General features: G+C 39.8%; 1 protein-coding gene across 2 annotated transcripts in view; it reads right to left on the bottom strand.

The window, feature by feature from the left end:
* The window catches only part of STARD13 (StAR related lipid transfer domain containing 13), a 251030-nt gene that overhangs the window by 148644 nt on the left and 82665 nt on the right, over positions 1-19721 (bottom strand). The gene's annotated exons all lie outside the window — the stretch shown is intronic.

Here is a 19721-nt window from a genome sequence, read left to right as displayed (position 1 = left end):
GGTTACTGCATGCTGTTTAGAGGACAGAAGCTCCTTACACTTGTATCTCTTAAAAAGCAGTAATAAAGTAAAAGAGGAAATAACAGGATCTACAGGATCAACGATGCAGTCTGATACTAATCAGTGCAATACCAAATTTTATAATAAATGTAGTTCTTCAGGAATTGACTGTAATGAAGCTTCTTGAAGTTTACTATACTCAAAATGGTGTTGCTATGCTTCTGTAGCTTCAAATAGTAGCTCAGACAGCCTAGATATAAATACATCAAGTAATATTTATAACTTTGGCAATGATCTTTATCTCTTTGGGAGTCCTAGAGCTCTGGAATTTGTGTCTATCACAGGGTAAATCGTCTGAGTGGGATGTTGTAAGTCTGGGCTAGCACTGGAAGGGAAGAAAAGATCTGAGGTTTTCCATTGCTTGTTTTCCTAATAGCAGACTGCAGTGAATTTCATACTAATTTTGTGGTTCAAATTATGTGAAAAGCATCAAGGGCATTTGAGTAGGTGTCCTCTTAGACATCTAAGTAAACAAACAAATATTTTGGATAGAGAAAAGAATCATTGTGAATGAGGACAAAATGTTTTAGCGTGTGCCCTGGCACTCTATCCATGTTTGTTATTTACATACGCAAATTATCACCATTTTATGGTAGCTTTAATGAGGATCAACTATAAAGTTTCACTCTTGCACAGTTTATCAAGAGATTGGCACCTATATGTTCATCCTTCTCCAGCTTTCTGAAGCTCTGGGAAAGGATCACTCTACACTTTGCCAACAGCAGAGCACTGCTGGCTTTCATTAGTTGGGGCCAAATTCTTTCACTTTTGTTCACAGTGATTAACGCTGAAATAAATGGAACTTCTTGCAGTATTCACTGTGAAAGGGCTCTAAATATGCTTAGATACAGACTACAGTAACAAAGTGTCTGCTGTTTGACTGTGCTCCCTCTCCCTTGCTAAAAAGAGCATGGAGTGGATGGAGGGGAATTAAACTTTTCTTCTGTTCATAGGATGGTACATTATTATTATTATTGTTAATAATAATAACAAAAATGTACTCTCAAAGTGCTTGGAACCAGAAACTGGATGGAGCAGAAGTATAATCTTTGCCCTCAGGAGATTACAAACTAAATATAAAACAAGACTCCCATGGAGAGAAGACCTAATTGGGGTAGGAAGGGTGGAGTACCAGAGAACAGTGAAACAATACTGGCCAGTGCAGTAACTACTGTGTTAACGCACCAGAATTAGTTTTTGAAGGCACTGAAGCAAAGCAAGTTAGCAAGATGGTCTCCGAAGAGGTTAATGTGGTATCTTTGTATATTCAGAGAACCAATTTCTAAACATGAGGGGCACTTTTAACAAAAACATGTAAATGTGTATTCAAAAAGCTAATGAGTAGACAACAAAAGCTGGCATCCTGTACAGACAGACTGTGGGAAGTAAGCTTTTTATTGAGCAAATGGTAGATAGGCAAGGAAAGGGCCTTCAGACTTCAGCCAAGTAGCCTCAACTTGATGCACCATAAAGGCAGGATGAACTGCAATGAGCTGTGACAGCAGAGAACTGCCAGGGTATTTGCATTTGGGATGCAGTGAAGTAGACTAGATTGTCTATCAAGGCAAAGTGAGAACAAAGGTGAAATGGTAAACATGAGATGAAATTTTTTCTTAGAGCAACCACAATTTTTCACCTGGAAACCTCCTTCTGACAAAACACATTGTTTCTTATAGAATAAAAATTAGAGACATCATCAGGTTTTCTGGAAAATAACTGGTTTTAACACAGCAGGATTTCATATTCTGGCCAACTGTAACTTGGACTTTTCTCTCCATCTCACATTCTGGTTACATCTAGCTCTTGCAGATTATTTTTTAATAACCCCTCTACTTCTCCAATCTTGTGTCCTTAACTCAGCCTAAGTTGTCACAGGAGATTATGAACTCCAGGTGAAGGTCCTGTGTAACAGGTATGAGGTTGTTCTATTATGTGAGAATGGTGAAGGAGAGGACAGGGAGGCAACTGTGGCACAAAGGATTGTAGGATGGATTACCCTCTAAGTAAACACTTCTATAGAACAGAAGACAACAAAGCTGATACTTAAGCTGAAATTCTGAAGAATTGCAGCCATAAAAGCCCTTGCACATTTCTCAGATAGCAGAGGAGAAGAATGGACAAAACAAACCAAGTGCCAATAAACTTTCACTTCCTTTCATAAGATGCTCTGTGGACATCTTTAAAATATGTTGCAGATATGAAATATTGGGCTGGGCAAAGCCAGTCACTGTAGAAATAACCAATTCTTCAATGATCAAGCAACTGGGAAAGTGGAATACATTTTATAAGTGTACGTATAGTGTTTTTTTACTGGAGCAGAGCTTGAAATTTTGAGGTAATTAATACCCTTGAATAAGTGAGCAGCTATGTTGAAACACAAAATGTCTCAGCGCAGAATGCTGCCCCTCTTCTTCTCATTCCAGTTTTTGGTGTCTGATTTTCCCCCTCCTCTTCAGTTGCTTGACAAAAATATATTGTTCTAAACTACATCCTTCTTTGCTCTCAAAGTGCTCATTTCCTTAATATTGTATTGGGACCATGTCTAAACCACAATTATTTTTTTCTAAACTTCCAACTGTTATTACCATCACAGTAGAAATAATTGGAACATTTGTGTAAAAAGCCTTGCAGCAGTCAATGGCAATTTAGCACACACCATTGCTGGATTCAGAGACCTGGGAGCTTTTTTTTTTTTAATAACTCTCCTGGATTACACAGGAAAACATGATGCATCTTGACAGCAGGTTCTAACAACAATGCAAGGGAATTGTTCCCCAAACGAATTTACTTATAAGAATATGAACTTTTTTTTCAGATACACAAATACTTCTATGCACACACACAGTTTTTCAGTAATCAAGCTACTGACTGATGGGAGCATATTGTCAAGTAACAATATATTGCAACCTATGGATTTTTACAGAGCTTCCTTCATCACTGGCCACACAGTTACTATTTTAACTTATTTAACAGATTTTAAATGTATATATTTGATAGAATTAAAAAGCAATGGTACTCATGTTTTTGGAGAGGAAATAAAGAATGTTGTGGCCAGTTGCAATAGGGGATGGAATTTCAGGTAGGCAGATTATAATGACCCGAATAAAAATTTGGCTGAGGCCCAAGCTAACCCCTATTAAACTAAACAGCTCTACAGGATCTTGAATCACTGAAGCTGATTTTAAATTTCTTCTTGATTCCACAATAAAGAAGGTCTAATTGTCTGTTCACAGTATTGTCTATATTGTCCACAGTATTTGAAGTGAAGGCTGGTGAGTATTTGATTGTAAGCATCATTTCCCACAGTTCCATTGGGAAGGTTTCCCAGCCGTCTCAGAGCCTGCCTAAGCCCACTCCATCACCCAGCTCTGGCATTGCAGAACTCTGTTCCAGCAGGCTAAGTGGTATGGCTGTTCCTGTGAGTATAAAGGAGCTTAAGCTTAAGAAGAATGCTTGTTTCATGACATTTAACATATCTGGGTATTCCCACTGAGAAGCAGGATATTCATGCTGTGAAGAAGGAGCTAGACTAGGTGGATCTGCAGCTCTTTCTATCAAAAAATGTCCCTCTTTCTGTGAGAACATTTTGGTAGTGTCAGGCAGCACCTGTATTCCATTAACTCCAAAAGCATTTCAGTGTTTACAGTAACCAGGAAATGTCGATGTCTGTGTTATATTAACAAGTCAGTAGTAACAACTGCAGTTTCAGTTTTTAGAGCTATGTAGAGACAGTTTACTGTGAGTTGCTGAGAGTTTTACTTTTTTTGGTTGAAACACGAAGACGCCTGTAGTACTGCCCTTGAAACCATTACAGAAGGCTTTGGGGAAGAAAGTTATCAAACAAAGTCCAGTATTGCTTCAGTAATGGCTTTATATAACCTGGTAGGCAAAAGCATTGCTGTGAATTGCAAAAATACCTGTGACACCAAATTTGTAGCTTCTTCACCTTAGTTTTGTTTGCTTACAGTCTTCCTGCCTGTTGCATGTAAGGGGTTTTGCATAATGGCATAATTTCATTCAAGATTTGGTATCTTGGAAACAAAGCTATGTTATATTTTTCTGTTTTTATGTGGACTAAGCTACATGTATGCTCAGAGAGGTAAGCCATAAGGTGTCACTGCATAGTAGGCAGCAGACCTTATACAAGCCCTGATGTGCTGCTGGAGAATTATAGTCTATGTAAAAGAATTTAACTGTGAGAAATTAAAGCATAATTTATTGTGGTCTTTCAAATAGACTCCAACTTCTTCATGAAAGCGGCAAAAAATCTATGCTATGCACTCACCTGCTTTTCATATAACTGAATTTTAATAGTGGCATTAAATTAGTATTATATAAATAGTTGTTGCAGTCCGAAATTCGGACACCAACAGAAAAGGAACTGCTAAGATTAAATAGGAAACCTTGGGCCACAGAGACTGGGGAAAAAGCCACCATCTAAAAGACCAGACAAGATCCATCCCCAGCAGGATGTAGAGAGACTTTGCATGATACTATCAGATATTCCGTTGTTTTCTCCCTCCCTGTGTAAATCCTTCTTTTGGGTAAAGCTGATCACCCTTCCCCAATGTAACTCTGCTTATTGGAAATATCAAACCTTTTTCCCCAAAATGTAAATACTGTATCCGAGAAATATAAAATCATTTTTCCCCTTATGTCACCCCTGTTACTGAAAATGTTAATAGATTGTGAAAACCCCTGTTTGGAATAACCCTGCCTCCTCATTAGTATGTAAGAGCCTGAGACCCTTAAATAGCACTTGCGTGTTCAATAAATGATTCCAGTTTTTGCCTCTATATCTGGGATCGTGATAGCTTTATTGGACCGTTACAAATAGTAACATGAAAGACCATGACAGAAAGCTAGAAAATATAAAGTAGTTTTCCTTTCTCTTTTCTATTGAAAGTAGTGCACGGTGAAGCAAATTTATTCCTAAGAATTGCAACAGCAGGGACTGCTCTGTAGCTGGCCAAGTGTACCAAAGACAGAGAGAGCTTGAGAAAGTGTTTCCCCATCACCTGCTGCTGTGTAGAGTGATGTGACTTCAATGATGACAGAGACCACAGCCACAATGATGACAGAGACCACAGCTCTCTAATGATGGTGCCACCACTCACTTGCCAGAGAGAGCCATCTTTTTTATTTATTATCACTTGAAAAGTTGATTCCAGAAAGAATGGAGCAGGCTTCACCCCCTGCTTTGTATTCGCTTGAAGCACTGTATTCTAGCTGGCCTGATTCCCTTCTTATTAATAGACACTTTTTTGAGACTCCACAGAGACATTTCTTGTTTACTTCAATTAAGTGCCACGCAAATGAAGGAGATATGCATTCAGGACTCTTACAGAAGGCAAGAAGAAGTTGTTACTTTGCTTGTATGTATTGCTGTTTCCAAAGTTCCTTTTCAGTGTTGCCATGATTTCTAATGAAATTAGTTCCTATGGATGGTGTCAGAACACCTTTACAGTGCCGCAGGTACAGATGTTGCTCATCTTGTTTACTTACACTACTGTCATGCAGACTCACTTCAACAGCTTTTTGTCATTTTGGGTTGACATAAATCTGTTCAGTAGTAATTACCTGAGATTGTTCTACATTTCAGGGAAATTTTTTGAATCATTTACATTACAAAAACCTATGTAAATTGCTTGGAGAGTAGGTGTGAAAGGGATTATAACTCAGCAGGATCTTATGCAGTGATAGCTTTTGAGACAGAAAATCAGTTAATTTACCTGACAGAGAATATTTATACTAATCTTTGATGTTAATTTGATCGAAGTTATCAAATACACAACTTCAGAGTTCAGGCTTTAAAAATATTTTAATGACTGTCACTGCTAAAAGGGGGGGAAAAGTGTCAGAAGTAAATATGAAAAAAAATTCTAGTCTACTTATAACTTATTGGAAGCCATTTTCTATTTCTATTCTGAAATGATGCTAAAGGGTTTTGCAGTGATCTAATGTACTTAATTGCTCTCAGTCAAGTCATAAAGAAAACTGTTTCATCTGGAAAACATTGTCCTTCTTTAGGACTTAAATAGATTTGGATTTATCCACCTCTCTCCTGTCCTATAGCTTATCTTTTATAGCTGGGCAGAATAAATGCTAAATAGGTTTTATGTATGACTAGAAAGTAACAGTAGGCTCTTACTCTACTTTGCACAAGTATAAATTACCCTTTTAATGCAGAATTACTGAAATGTAGCGTCCTCTCAATAATCACCAGGGACAGCCTCCCTTCCTACAAGAAATGCTTCAATCATTCTTAAAAAAACCCCAACAAACCAACATCACAATTTAGACCAAACAGTTCACTGAAAAATTTCATCCTTTCATCAAGTATGGGTACTTTCCTTTTCCTGTTCACTCTTACCATGTTTCTTAAGAATATGTGAACATAAAGCCTTCCATTTATTGTGGATATGATGATCCTCATTAATTGGGGAAACAAGTTCCAGCACATGAGGGTGCCACTTCTTCTGTGTCTTGCATTCATTGGATATCCCTATGACTTAAAGGTGAGTAGGAATTTAGTGCCACAACATTTTTTCATTGGTCAAGTAAAACGGTTATATCTTCCCTGCTTATCATTCTTTGCTGACTTCTCTGAATGTTCCTTTTGTAGACAGTTTTGTAATGTTGACAATGCTGGGCGTCACTGTAATATAGTTTCCTGAATTTATATGATTACATTATAACAATATCAATGCAATTCTTTATGGTTCATATAAATCAGTGCTTTATTTGCTTTCACAACCAGAGCTGTAAATTGAACAGCTGTTTTCACTAAGCAGTTTTAATTAAGCTGTCCATAATGTTGCCTAGGTATTTTTCTGAACTGGTAACACTTCATTAAGTATGCGGTATCAGTGAACGCTTCACATCATTCCTGAACATTACCTCACACTTAGGTAAATTGAAATCCCATCTGCATTGAGGTTGTAAAATCACCTTGCTTTGGTGATGTGAATTTGGTTTTCAGAAATATTCCTAATCTTCAGGACCCTAGAAAATCTTGAATTTGCTACAGATTTTGCCATCTGTTCACTCACTTGTCAAGATAATGAAGCTTTAAATGATACTTGTCGTAGTAAAATCTTTTGGGCAACCTATTATTAGCCTCTCTTCATTCTGAAAACTGACAAGCTTAATTTCTGTGTCTTTGGATCTTTTATTAAGTTTATGTTCTATGACCAAAATTTCCTTCCCATTCTGATTTCTTACGTTATTTCATCTCCATTTTGAATATCTCTGAAATATTAGTTGGGAAAACCTAGATAAGTTTTATCTCTTCCTGTTTTCCTGTTCAAAAGCAGTTTCTCTTTTCTTTTTACAGACCCATACTGAATCCTACATCTGTATTCTCATTTGGGAATGTTATAGCTTGCTTTGTTGTTTTCAGAAATGTATATGATAATTAATATGGGAAGCTGTAATTATTTTTGCTGCCCACAATGACTTCTTTTCAACTTAAGTATGGGTATCATTTTATCTGCCTTGGACAGCTAAGCCTGATGAATGTAGTCCAACACTTCCACTTTTAGCTCTATTTCCGACAGTGGAAATTTTTTTTTGTCTCTTATTTTCAAAGAAGACTCCAGAATGCACTCACATCCAGGCATTAAGTCAGGAAAAACTCTGCCCAGGCACAAAAATTTCACAATTTTATAAACTATGCCCTTAAGTCTTACACCCTAAGTAATTTTCCAATTTTCAGAATTCGTTGCAACTTATCATCCACTTACAAAATCCTTTCTGAAAAACAGGTGATTTATTTAAAGGCATAAACAGGAATCTGTAGGTTCAGCTTTTGGCCCTTAGCTTTTAAAACTTGCTTCTTACTGCCCAGAAAGGTGTTTAATCCTCAGCCAGTCAAGAAGACATAACCCATAGGTGACCATGATATATCCATTAATCAGCAGAAGGAAAAATAAATTGTTTTGATTGCAATGGTGGAGAAGGAGTATTATGCATGGGTTTAGAGAGCTTTCACAGCTGTTTGCCCATTTCACTGAGAATCAGAGAGAAGAAGCTCTGGACAATACAGAGGTATGGGGTAGAGGCAACAGACAGGAAGGCAGGCAGGCAGGAAGGAAGGCAAGCAAGCAGGAAGGAAGGAAGGAAGGAAGGAAGACCACTGTAACGCATCCTGAGCAGGAGAGTAACCAGACTGTAAAGTGGCAGTGACTTCAGGAGGAAACTGAATAGTGAATGGAAAGGATAAGGAGGAAAACTAAAACTGGATTTTGCAAGAAGAAAATGTAGAGAAGGTGAGCAGATATAGGGGAGTTCAGAAGACTATCAGAAACAAAACCAGTAGGTGGGATATGTGCATGGTGTAGAGAAGTGTGCAGAGCAATAACAAAGTGCTTTGGATACGCTGATCTCTGCACTGCTTGTCCAGGTTAACAGAATTAGCTGTGTTCAACTTAACTTTAAAATGCTAGGTTTTGCACATCATTAATTTTAATTTAATCTGTGAATCAGGAATACTAATAAAATTTCAGAAGCAACAGGTGTACGATTTCCATTCCTTGAATTTTAGGCACCCACTATTAAAAGAGAACTGAGGGAGATGGGAAGGTGGGATGAGGACAGATGTCCCTTAGAGGTTGTCTTCCATCCCAAACTAGTTGCCTAGAAGAGGTGCTGCAGTGGGCCTATGGTGGAGGACTTGATCTAGCTGAAAAAAATGTTATAGTTTGAAAATGCCCCTCTACACCCAATGACAGAAGAGGTTTTTAGAAAGCTGTCTTCCAGACTGGAAGTAAATCTGTAGGCATCAATTCCATCTTATGTTTCCTGTCTCTGTGGAATTCTAACAGTATTTCAGTATTCAACCATTGTAGCCCTATTTGAAAATCTCAGGTTGAGTGTGCTTCAGTTTCGCTCTAGTCTTTTCAAAGTCTCTAACAGATCTAAAAGCAAAGTTCTCAGGACTCTCAATAGAATTTGTGTTCTGAAATCCTGTAACTTGTTTCTTACTTTGTTATTTTTTAACATGGACTGTGTTTTGATGTGGAGACGTAGGAATTGTTTTGCTGTTGAATAACAACTTTTCTCTTGCAGCACCAGCTGTAAAACATGAACACCTTGTTGGATCACACTCCAAAATCTGAAATGGGCATCCTGCCAAAGCTCACGGCTTCCTTTTTGTTTTGACTGTCGCACTGTTCTTGTTTCTGTTAGTATCACATTCCTACCACTTGTTCTTTTCAGACACCTATGGCCAAACTCATTGTAACTCCACTGAACTCACTGGAGCTGCAACAGAAGCAAATTTGTCTCAGTATGTCTGTAAATTAAGCAGTCATTTAAGCTGGAGAGTGACATTGATAAGCAATAACAGCACAGGAGTGGTGAAAGGAAGATATCTCCTAGTTAGTTTTGGACAGTTGACACTAACTCCGTTGTCAGATAAATCTTACTGACTGTGGGAAAAGCTGAGTGGGAAAAGTCACACTCGCCGCCTGCTAGCTGTAGGAGGAAAACAGATCTGGAATGCAAAGGAAATCTTGACATTATCTGTTCCCCCAGCCCCTACCAGGCAGGCAATCAAAATAACTAGCTGAGTATCAGCTGCCTCTGTTCCTGGCCCAAATAAATGTGCTTTCTTGACAGAGTTCATGCTCACAGGAGAGGAGGCAAAGAGAAGAGTCTAGAGTGGGTGTGGGGGAGTGTTTCCTGCCAAAAACCAGGAGCAGCTTTACTGTGACATCTGAAAGGACACTGATGAAATAAGCCTAGCACCGTGAACAGAGGTGGCTCTGCTCTTACCCCAATGCACTATATGTCCATCACAGCAAATTAGAACCACACTCACATATTTTGGTATACACTCACCTAGGTATAGCTTAATACTCTGGATATCATCCCTATAAGGTTGCTGTTATGCTTAAAAAATTCCAGGGTTATGGGGGCATAGAAGAGGTTCACAGCAACAAAAGCAACAAATGAAAAGGTGTAATTTAAATGACATTACTGAATATATTGAGTTCTCCAATACATCATCCAGCCATTGAGTGTACTGCATCGTAATCCACCCAAGTTGCTGGTGACTGCAGATGAAACAGGATTACATTCTACATAGGAAAAATCCTTAATATTTTACAGGATAAAAATGCAAGATTCTGTTCTAGAATCAGTTTACTTCTCAGAATTAAGGCATCCTAGCCTTATATAACAGTCTTTGGGAATCAAGAAATACTCCAGGGTAGGTATGTACCTAATATAAACAAATATCAATAAAAAGGCCTACAGCCATTACTTCCTCAAACCCCATGTCAAAAGCCCACACTTCATCAAGGCTGGAATAGCAGTTGCAGATCCACTTAATAATACCCACATATAAAGCAACCTTTTGGCCATCTGTTTTCTTGAAATTGCCTTTCTTATTGCTCTGTCTTCATAAAGACACAGAGCCAAGATCCCAACTGACAGATGCCATTATATGCCATGGAATTATATATGGGATGGCTTTGGTATGTCTTTTGTGTTCATATGCTTCTCCGGTCTCCTCCTGTTGCTGCACTTCAGCTGTGGCTTGACAGTGTGGTGGAATTTACTAATTTGTTTTTGCCTTGTGCTGAGCACTCAATAAATACCAGCATCTCTATGTGCATTTCTGTCACAGCAACTTGCTGGCCTGGACGGAATCTAATACAGAAAACAGGAAGGGCAGGGACTGGATGCTTTTCAGCTGAAAAGCCTTCTAAAGCAACTCTCCCGTTTCTTAGGAAGGTGCCCCTGTAGCTGACATCAACACTACACAGCTCTTTGTCCTCCTCTAGTGGTCCCATTATAATTAGGGAGAGGCTTACGCAGTGATTACTTCCTTCAAATTAATGTGGTCATTACCAACTGCAAGTTGTTGAGACTCGTGCCTAGAGATCCTGCATTCAATTCTAACATGAGTGACAGTTCAGGGTTTCATCTCTCTGGTGGTCAAGGAAGTTGAAATGGGTACCTCTGCTCATCGCCAGTAGCAGCCACACAGACAACGGTGCCTTTTTGTGCCACGGTCTTCTGCTCTGAGCAGAGGTTGCACCATGGCAGGTTGTCCAAGAGCACAAAACAGTGGCATTGTCTGACTACAGCCCGACAAAATATCCTATGTTGCAAAAGGTCAGAAGCTGACTGCTTTGTTCGATAGCTTTATTGTCCCAAATACCTTGCATCAAGCATATGTTACAGCTTTTCTCTGTGTTTCCCTGCCTGATTTACAAACAAAGAAACAGCGCAAAATCCATCTTATGTCCTGAGCTTTTCAGAAGGGAGATGCGTGTCATTCTGATGCAGCACAAAACCTTAAAAGCTAATCCTTAGGAATTGATACTAAAAAGTTAAATAGCAAAAACTGAACCTAAAGGATTGTCACGAGGGGAATGTTTTCTAATGGGAAATGCTAAAATTGCTGGAACTGTTACCCACTAGAAATGCTTCCTGTGAAAACAAAAGGTTCCTACTATATAGCTCATTCTTCATGTGCGTGTGCCTCAGAGCTGTAATGCTTAGTTAGCATTATAATATGCTAAAGATCTATTTTGCTGCTTGCATACTTTAAAATGTCTAACCCTCAAACTTTTGAAGTTATAACTTGCCCAGGAAATAAAATACAAGGACATAGCCTACATTGTGGCTATCAGAGAGTTTTGATGGAAAGATGTTATTGAAACAGAAAACAGGTATAGTAGATTTGGGTTTTTTTATTGTTCAGTGAAATTTTTCCAGGGATTTGTTACTTCTGGAATAAATGTTAAATGGCAAAATGTGCCCTCTGCCATGACTCTGGGAAACCCTCACTTTAAAGCAAGTTGGTTGCACAGAATGCAAGGGAGCTGAATATGGCTGTCCGTTCACAACCTTTGCAGGCATTTGTTCAGTCATAGAAGAAAATTACTTGAGAATTCTATGGCTCCATGTCTGAGCTTAGTTGCTGGAAACCAATATCATTCCAACAGAGACAAAACTTCAGAGCAATTTATCAATTTGCATTAGATCACCATTTACAGCAAGGTACCTGTCACATCTCAAGAGTAGTTACAAACCCAAGCTCATCTACCAGCTGTTTAGTGTTCAGCTCTCCTAAGGAATCCAAGCTGTAGCCAGAATGAGTTAGGAAAAATGTTTAGAATATTGTCATTCTGAAACCACCTACATTTTGTACAATTACTGACTAGATACTATTTTTAACATTTACCAGCTCTAGTATTTTCAGTATTTTTCTTTCTTATTAAAATGCTGACTGAAAATCAAAGCCATGGAAAGAACCATAGAGCAGGAAAATGGAGGAAGATATTTAGAATGACACTGGGTCACATGTGTACAAAGTGTCTTTATACATTGCTGCTTTATTGCTTCAGAAGTTTCTTATATAAAATTCAGAGTCATTCATTCATGGCTAGGCTTCGCGAACGAAGATTTGGGAAAGGCTCTATCCGCGTTTGTTACAAGCACGCTGGTGGCTTATGAGGCCAACACGAGATAGACATATCCGATTGCAAAAGGCACAGCAGAAAGACTCCTTCGGTGGTATATTCTGCAGGGCACGATTCTTTCTGCACTGTCTTTTCTCCTTGAGAGTGATCCTGCGTGTGTTCTCAAAGGAAATGGCAGCGTTATAGATGGTGTGTCTCCAGACCTCCCGATTGGAGGCCAGAGTAGACCAGTTATGATGATCAATATGGCCAAGGCTGAGATGTTGTTTCAGGGAGTCCTTGTATCTTTTCTTCGGGGCTCCTCTCATGCGCCAGCCAGTGGCAGGTTCACCATAAAGCAGGATCTTAGGGAGGTGGTGGTCCTTCATCCTTGAGACGTGCCCTGCCCATCGCAGCTGTGTTCTCAGCAACATGGCTTCTATACTTGTGACAGCTGCTTGTTCTAGAACAGATGTGTTGGTCACATAATCTGACCAGTGGATGTTTAGGATTGTACGGAGGCAGTGCTGATGGAAGCGTTCTAGGAGTCACAGGTGGTGGCGGTAGATGACCCATGATTCGGAACCGTATAAGAGAGTAGACAGCACAATGGCTCTGTAAACACTGATCTTGGTGCTTTTCTTCAAGTGTTTATTACGCCATACTCTTTTATGGAGTTTTCCAAAAGCACTATTATGCCTTTGCTAACCTGTTGTCTATTTCTCCGTCAATCTTACCATCCGAGGAGATGAGGCTACCTAGGTAATTAAACTGCTGGACTGATTTGAGCTCTGATTGGCCAATGGTGATATTGGGATGACGAAAGACTTCCTGAGCTGCAAGTTGATAGACAACTTCTGTCTTCTTTAAGCTGACTTCCTTAATAGATCAAGCTTTTGTCTATAATTTAATTTAATTTGTCTAAAATTCTAAAACAGTAAATATATGTTTCTAATATACCCGTTTTTGGTTTTGTTTTTGTTTTTTTTTCAAAACAGCAATGTCCTGACATAGATATAGATATATATATATAGTAAGGGTTCTCATTTTCCTCTTGCTTTTGAGAGCTGAGGATCACAGTTTGCCCTCAACTGCTCCAATATATCAGTAAGGGTTGAGCAGCAAATATTTCCCATTTTAGAAGAATAAGGAGGGGCTTTGTTCTGTCATTTCTGGTTATGAAAGGAAGACGCAATCTCACTGCCTAATTTTGTGAGCCAAACTGGCACTGCAGAGAAGTTATAACAGGAGCCAAATGAAAGGACCCTCTGGTGCACTGATTGCAGGACAAGCACCAAGTCTACCTACTTCTAATCTGAGCAATACAGAGCATAACTAGTTAACAGGCCGAGGCCACCAAACAGCTGGGTTTATTCACTAATTTACTTTCACTGTACCACTGCTGAGAAAAACATGCTGTTCATTTTTCAGTCCAAAGTATGCATCTCCACTTTGTGCTGGAAACATGTCAAAGTGACCCCACTCTGCTTTCTAGTAAATGCACAGGATCATTGGATAAGGATGTTTTATTCTCCCCATTTACTTAAGGTCACGTTCTCATCTTGGGTAAACTGCTACAGCTGGAGTAATGACAGCATGAGACATGAGTACTGTCTAGGTCTTGGGAGGCACTGCAGAATGTCTAATCCAGCTGCTGCTCTCTCCTGAAAAGGATGGCTAGAGGGGGCTCACAATCACAGCCTCAGCTTCATCACAAGCACACTAGCCAGGCATCCATGGCAAGTGAAAAGCTGAAAGAAATCACCTTCTCCATTCCCCTGTGAGCAAGAGAAAAATCCCGGAACAGGTTATGGTTCTGTGAGCCACATACATTTCCCTGTTCAGAGTGTGATTAGCCCATAACTCTTGCCCAGGGACTGCAGCAGAGGTAAAATAAAAACAGGAGCATAAAACCTTTTATGACTAAGGAAACATAAAAATATGTAATCAGTGGGAACTACTGTACACAGGTTTGATTTTGTGATGAATCAAGTACCTAGTTTCTAACAAGAGCCAGATGGAGTTTCAGCTCTCCCCCATTTCCCAGAATCAGGCCCTTTGTTGGCAGTTGTTCATATACAGCTGCTATATAGCATAGTTCTGGTTTCTTACACTATGGAGACCTCTCCTCAAAGTCAATTAGCATTATGCCTGGGCAAATATTGCAGGATCAGGCTGCTCATTAAAGCCCTGGGACCACAACTGCCTCTATTTTAATTTTGTAATATATCAGTCAAGAATACACAATTATCCATGGAGTACTTCTGAAATGGCCAAGGTCACATGAGGATTTTATCATATTACTGCAGTGCACCATCTTCCTTGCCAGCCCATTGCTGTTCTGCTACAGACTGTATTACCATGCATCAGCAAATACATGAGCATGCTGCTATATTTAGTGTTTTATATATACCACTAAAATAGAGGATGTGTCAGCTTTTAATCTGACTTCAAATTTTTGTCAGCAAAGTAAAGGCTCATTTTCCCTACCCGTGATGAAGTGTGCTCTGTGTTAGTCATCTTGAGCTATGTGGTGATAACTTTAAATACATTAGACAGCTAGAATGCTCAATCCGAGTACAATGTTTTTCACTCAGAAATATACTAGAATAGTAAGGATCCAAAGCATCAGTCAGCCAGCTATTAATATGGATTGCCCCAGGTGACCTACAAACCCAGCAGCAATCTGATGGCAAGAGAAGCAGCTAAGCAAGTTTGCTGGTTTAAAGGTAAACCAGCAGGGGAAATGAACCTAACTCAAAAGAGATTATAAGTCAGAATAACAATTTAATAAAAATAATACAATAAATACAATTACACAGATAAACAATTGGTTTTAACCCACAAAACCCAGATGTATAACCCGGCACCCTGGGGCATGAACAGAGTAGTGTTCATTGGGCCCCCCTCCCACATGCTGAGACCCACATGGTCCCCCTGAGTCCAAAGTAAAAGAAGAGGGAAAACCTGTTGGTGAGAGTGCTGGTTGCAGTCTGGTTGAGGGTGGTGATCACAGTACGGTGAGGAGTGCTGTTGCAGTCTCGTCGAGAGTAGTGGTTGCAGTCCGGTTGAGAGTGGTAGTCGCAGTCCAGTCGAGAGCGGTGGTCTCAGTCTGGTTGAGAGTGGTGGTCGCTGTCCAGTCCAAGTTCTGGTCCTTCTCTGGATCCCACGAGTGGTTAAAAAAGTCCCAAGACCTCAAGATTATATATTCTCAGGTTCAGGCAGGAGTGCCCTGTACCTCCCTCAGGGCGGGGAGTTCCACAGTGGGTGTGAGGACAGGAGCATCCTCCTATCTCACAGGCCTCTTAAGGCTCAGCTTATAGCCTGAGGGGTCAGGCGTGCTCTGGGCAGTTGCTGTAAATGGTCTATTGTTAACAGTTTCTGGGAAATGGCATGGAAGGGTAGAGAATACACAGTTTTGGGTTACACCTACACAGTGATGAGCTGGTCCCAGGTGTTCTAACTAGGACAGCAAGGTGTTCTCTGGGGTACCACAGCAGACAATTAGGATGTCGTGTGTTACAAGTGCAGAACAGAGATAGGTAGTGCAGACTGCATTTGGTGTTATGTACCTGGCAGTATGAGAAGAAAAGCATTGATGATGATGACTTGAACAGAGTGGTCTATTGCATGGCCATGGGACTGGGGAAGTCCTATTAATGACATCATCTATTAATGGTAGCAGTAACGTGGTTTAATGGTTGAAACCACAGTTAACACCAGGATTGCCATATTCCTTCTCAAAGAAAGTAGGGTTCAGTGGATGAAGAAGCTGTTTTCACAGGTCTTGGTAAAGCCATAGAATATTTTTTACATATCCATAACACTTGCTTATTAATGCCATCTCATCCAAGCAGTACAAGTGCGAATTGCCTTCCTGTCTACAGTTTCTACAGAAAGTCAGCAAACAACTTGCTAACCTACAGGCCAAAGGTAAGCCTGTCTATGGGAAAACCAGCTTTTCTACTCCAAACTGCTCATCCTCTCTTGTTACTGTCCCTTGCACTTTGCTAACTACATCTTAAAGGGTGTGGGGGCACCACACTTGCAACCTGGGTATAAGTCGTAATAACTTTGCATTTATCTAGTAGTGTGCAATTATATAAATTTCCAAGTCATCGTGGAACTCCAGTCTAACCCAGGGCTGTCCATACCAGCCCCATGATGCTGTGGCAGGGCTGTTCTCTGCCACAGCACTGCCCAGCCATGTGACCCAATCTGCAGACTGACATCCCATCCCATCCTTGGTCCATCCCTGTCCCCAGGCCTCATCCTGTAGCTGTGTCTGACCTCTGTTCCTGGAATGGTGTCTCCCCCAGTCCCCAGGGAGCCATGCTGCATCCTGTCACTATTAAAGAAAATAGAAAGCAGAATAAATTCATGCCTCAAGAGTCACATCATACCATTATTTAATTTTTTTTCTAATGGTCAGAACATCATTAATTCCAGTGCACGCACTCATATAAGTAACAGTGTTATTACATCTGGAAATAACAGTACAAGGCCTGGCTAGAATGCAGTGACACTGCCGGCAATACTTCCAGTGAGGTTCCCTGGCGTGGCAGGGTGGTCCATACAGCTGTGGCTTTTCTTAGACACATTTCAGGTATCCTGCTTAACATATTGTGAGGCACCCACTGCAAATCCAGGTAGGGGAAGCCCCAAAGTATGCATTTATTTGAAGAAAAAAAAAAAAAATAAGATGCAAGCAAGAGAGAGAACAGCAGTCCAAAAGGTGGGATTTTTTTTCCCTCTCACAAACAAAAATGGTTTACATGGAGAACAACTAGAAGCTGAGGACAGCTCAGCCCTGTGGAAAGTGCTGCAGAAGCACCCAGCCCAGCTGCAGCAGCTCTGAGCTGCCCTGTGCATCCCCAGCTCCTTCTAGGATGGTGTTAGAAGTGTTGTTTGGTGGGGAGGGCAGGGTACTGTCCCACTCTGACCCACCAATACTCCAAGAAATAACTCTTTTGGCCCTTGAGAGCTCTAGTTTGACAAAGCTTTTCCCAAGACAGAGGTCAGAAGAAGAAATGACAAAAGGGAATGAGAAAGAAGTGAGGATATAAGGGGAAAACGGTGCAGAAAATGAACTTGAGTAGAACAGTGTGTGGCTGATACGGGCAGATACGGTTTTCTTGTCATGCAAGAAATTCCAAAACAGAAAAAAATTTCTTATGCAGAAAACACAGAAAATATCTGAAACGTTTAACAATTGCAAATCTGGACAGAACCCTTCTCCCTCAGTTCAAGACATAGATTTGACCTTTCTTGTAATTTAAATCATGTTTTCTTGTTCTCTCTTTTTTTTTCTTAATATTTTAATGTAACAAATTTCAAAGCCAAAAGTTTCTAAGTCAAATAAAAATCTAAACATCTCACTTTGAAAACTTAAATCTTCTCATGTTGAGACATGTGTGCCTATTTTACATAAATGATCTGAAACAGAAATTAGTGGATGCTAACCTTTTCCTGTAAAATGGTTCTGTTTGAAGAAATGGGCATTTTCTGTCAGAAGCATTTTAATGATCAATTTATTACCAGCTCTATCATATGCTGTATTTCTATGATTAAAGTTCCACCTCAATGACCAAACTGTGTCAGAAAATGACCTGTCATTCTTCTTTCATGCCTGCAGTCATCAGATTTTTAACCATCATGGTCTACTGTTAAGATGGGTGCTAAAACTTTATCTCTTTTAGTGACAAAATTAATATTGTCATAAAAGTAAAGCATTTCAAAAATCAATCATACTATAAAATAAGAGCACTTCTAAAATAATTAGTTTTAACTAAAATATATGTGCCATTTATGTGTTTTCTTTATAAAGCGAGCCTTCGGTGGCACAGAGTGGTTTTGGTCCAAGCAATGAACACAATTAAAGCAATTGCTCAATCAATCTCAGAACTTATGAAATTTGTTTAGCTTTGGAAAAGCACAGGCATGTGTTTCATTGGCAATTACCATCATGGAATAAATCCACAGCCAACTCATAAAGCAGAAAAAGTTAAAGTGCACAGAGCTTGAATGAAAATACTTATATTTACACTATACTCAACAGCCTTCATGTTTTGTTGACTTAATTTTAAGTACACGAGTTGGTATTGCCTATGGAGACCTGAGTTTTCTGGGCCAGGGTTTCTGGCATTTTGCTAAGCCACCACGTTTGCCAGCAGAGCCACTGAATCAGTGACATTGGCTGCAAAAGGCTGCGTTCATCAGATTCTAAGCAAGTTAAGGGTGGCCCTTGGAATAAACTGAGGATGCAGTTTAGATCAGAGACAGATGCAAGAAGAAATCACTGAGTGAGTAAACTGGCTTAATCTAGTCCTTCAGGCCAAAATAAAGATGCAAAGTCATCTAGGGACAGAGGGATAATTACAACACTGAAGTGCAATTGCTTTCTTTTTAATTGACACACACTGCATACATATCGACTAACAAAACAGAAACAGCAGTCAGAAATGGGTGACTCCAGAGGTCAGCTGGTTTATGACTGAAATATTTCTAACTGGCAAAGGCTTTTGTGAGAATGAGGATTCCCTTAGACTTTGGGGACATTTCTTTTTGCAAAACTGTTAGATTCTTATTAAATTCCAGTAACTCGCATTCTGTGAAGCAGTTTCTTTTCTCTATATTTCTTAATTGTGCTTCATTACAGTTTAATAAGGACATTTACTCTCAATTAAGCAAATCATCCAAGCAGTTTCTTACGCTCCTTGCAATTAATTGGTTTTGTCAAATGCAGGTTTAATTGTGTGTTAAGTATCTTGCTGAATCAGGATCTCTGTGTGTGTATATCTGTCTATCCAAACCTTTCTTTAGCTCCTGGCATGCTAATGTACATGCAGTTCAGGGTATCTGAGTCTTTAGCTCCACTTACTGCTCTGATCTTGGTGCCTCCCTGAAACTAAATAATTTCTCCATAACGGTAAAACTCACTAATGCTTTTAATGTTGACAAGTGCATTAACCAGTTACTGAGCTCCTGCTAAAGAGAAAATCAGGCATTGACTCTGCCACTGGGGACAATGCCCAGGGGGTTGTTACATTTTTTGAAAAATCTTCCTCTGTAATGACCCTCTTCACCAGATTTAGTTGCTGTGTGATCACTGAACCAGAAAAAGCTCTGAAGTGCACCTCACCTCGACTCACCTCACACTCCCCAGTGCCATGGCAAGACCTTTAGTCCCACTCTGACACCAATAACAAATGCTTGAGTTTATCCCTGTTATTTCAGAACACACCT

This window comes from Pipra filicauda, unplaced genomic scaffold (genome assembly GCF_003945595.2).
Source record: "Pipra filicauda isolate LSUMZ 115617 unplaced genomic scaffold, ASM394559v2 scaffold50_size3627746_pilon, whole genome shotgun sequence".
NCBI classification, from domain to species: Eukaryota; Metazoa; Chordata; class Aves; order Passeriformes; family Pipridae; genus Pipra; species Pipra filicauda.
This window is presented reverse-complemented; position numbering and strand designations above follow the sequence as displayed.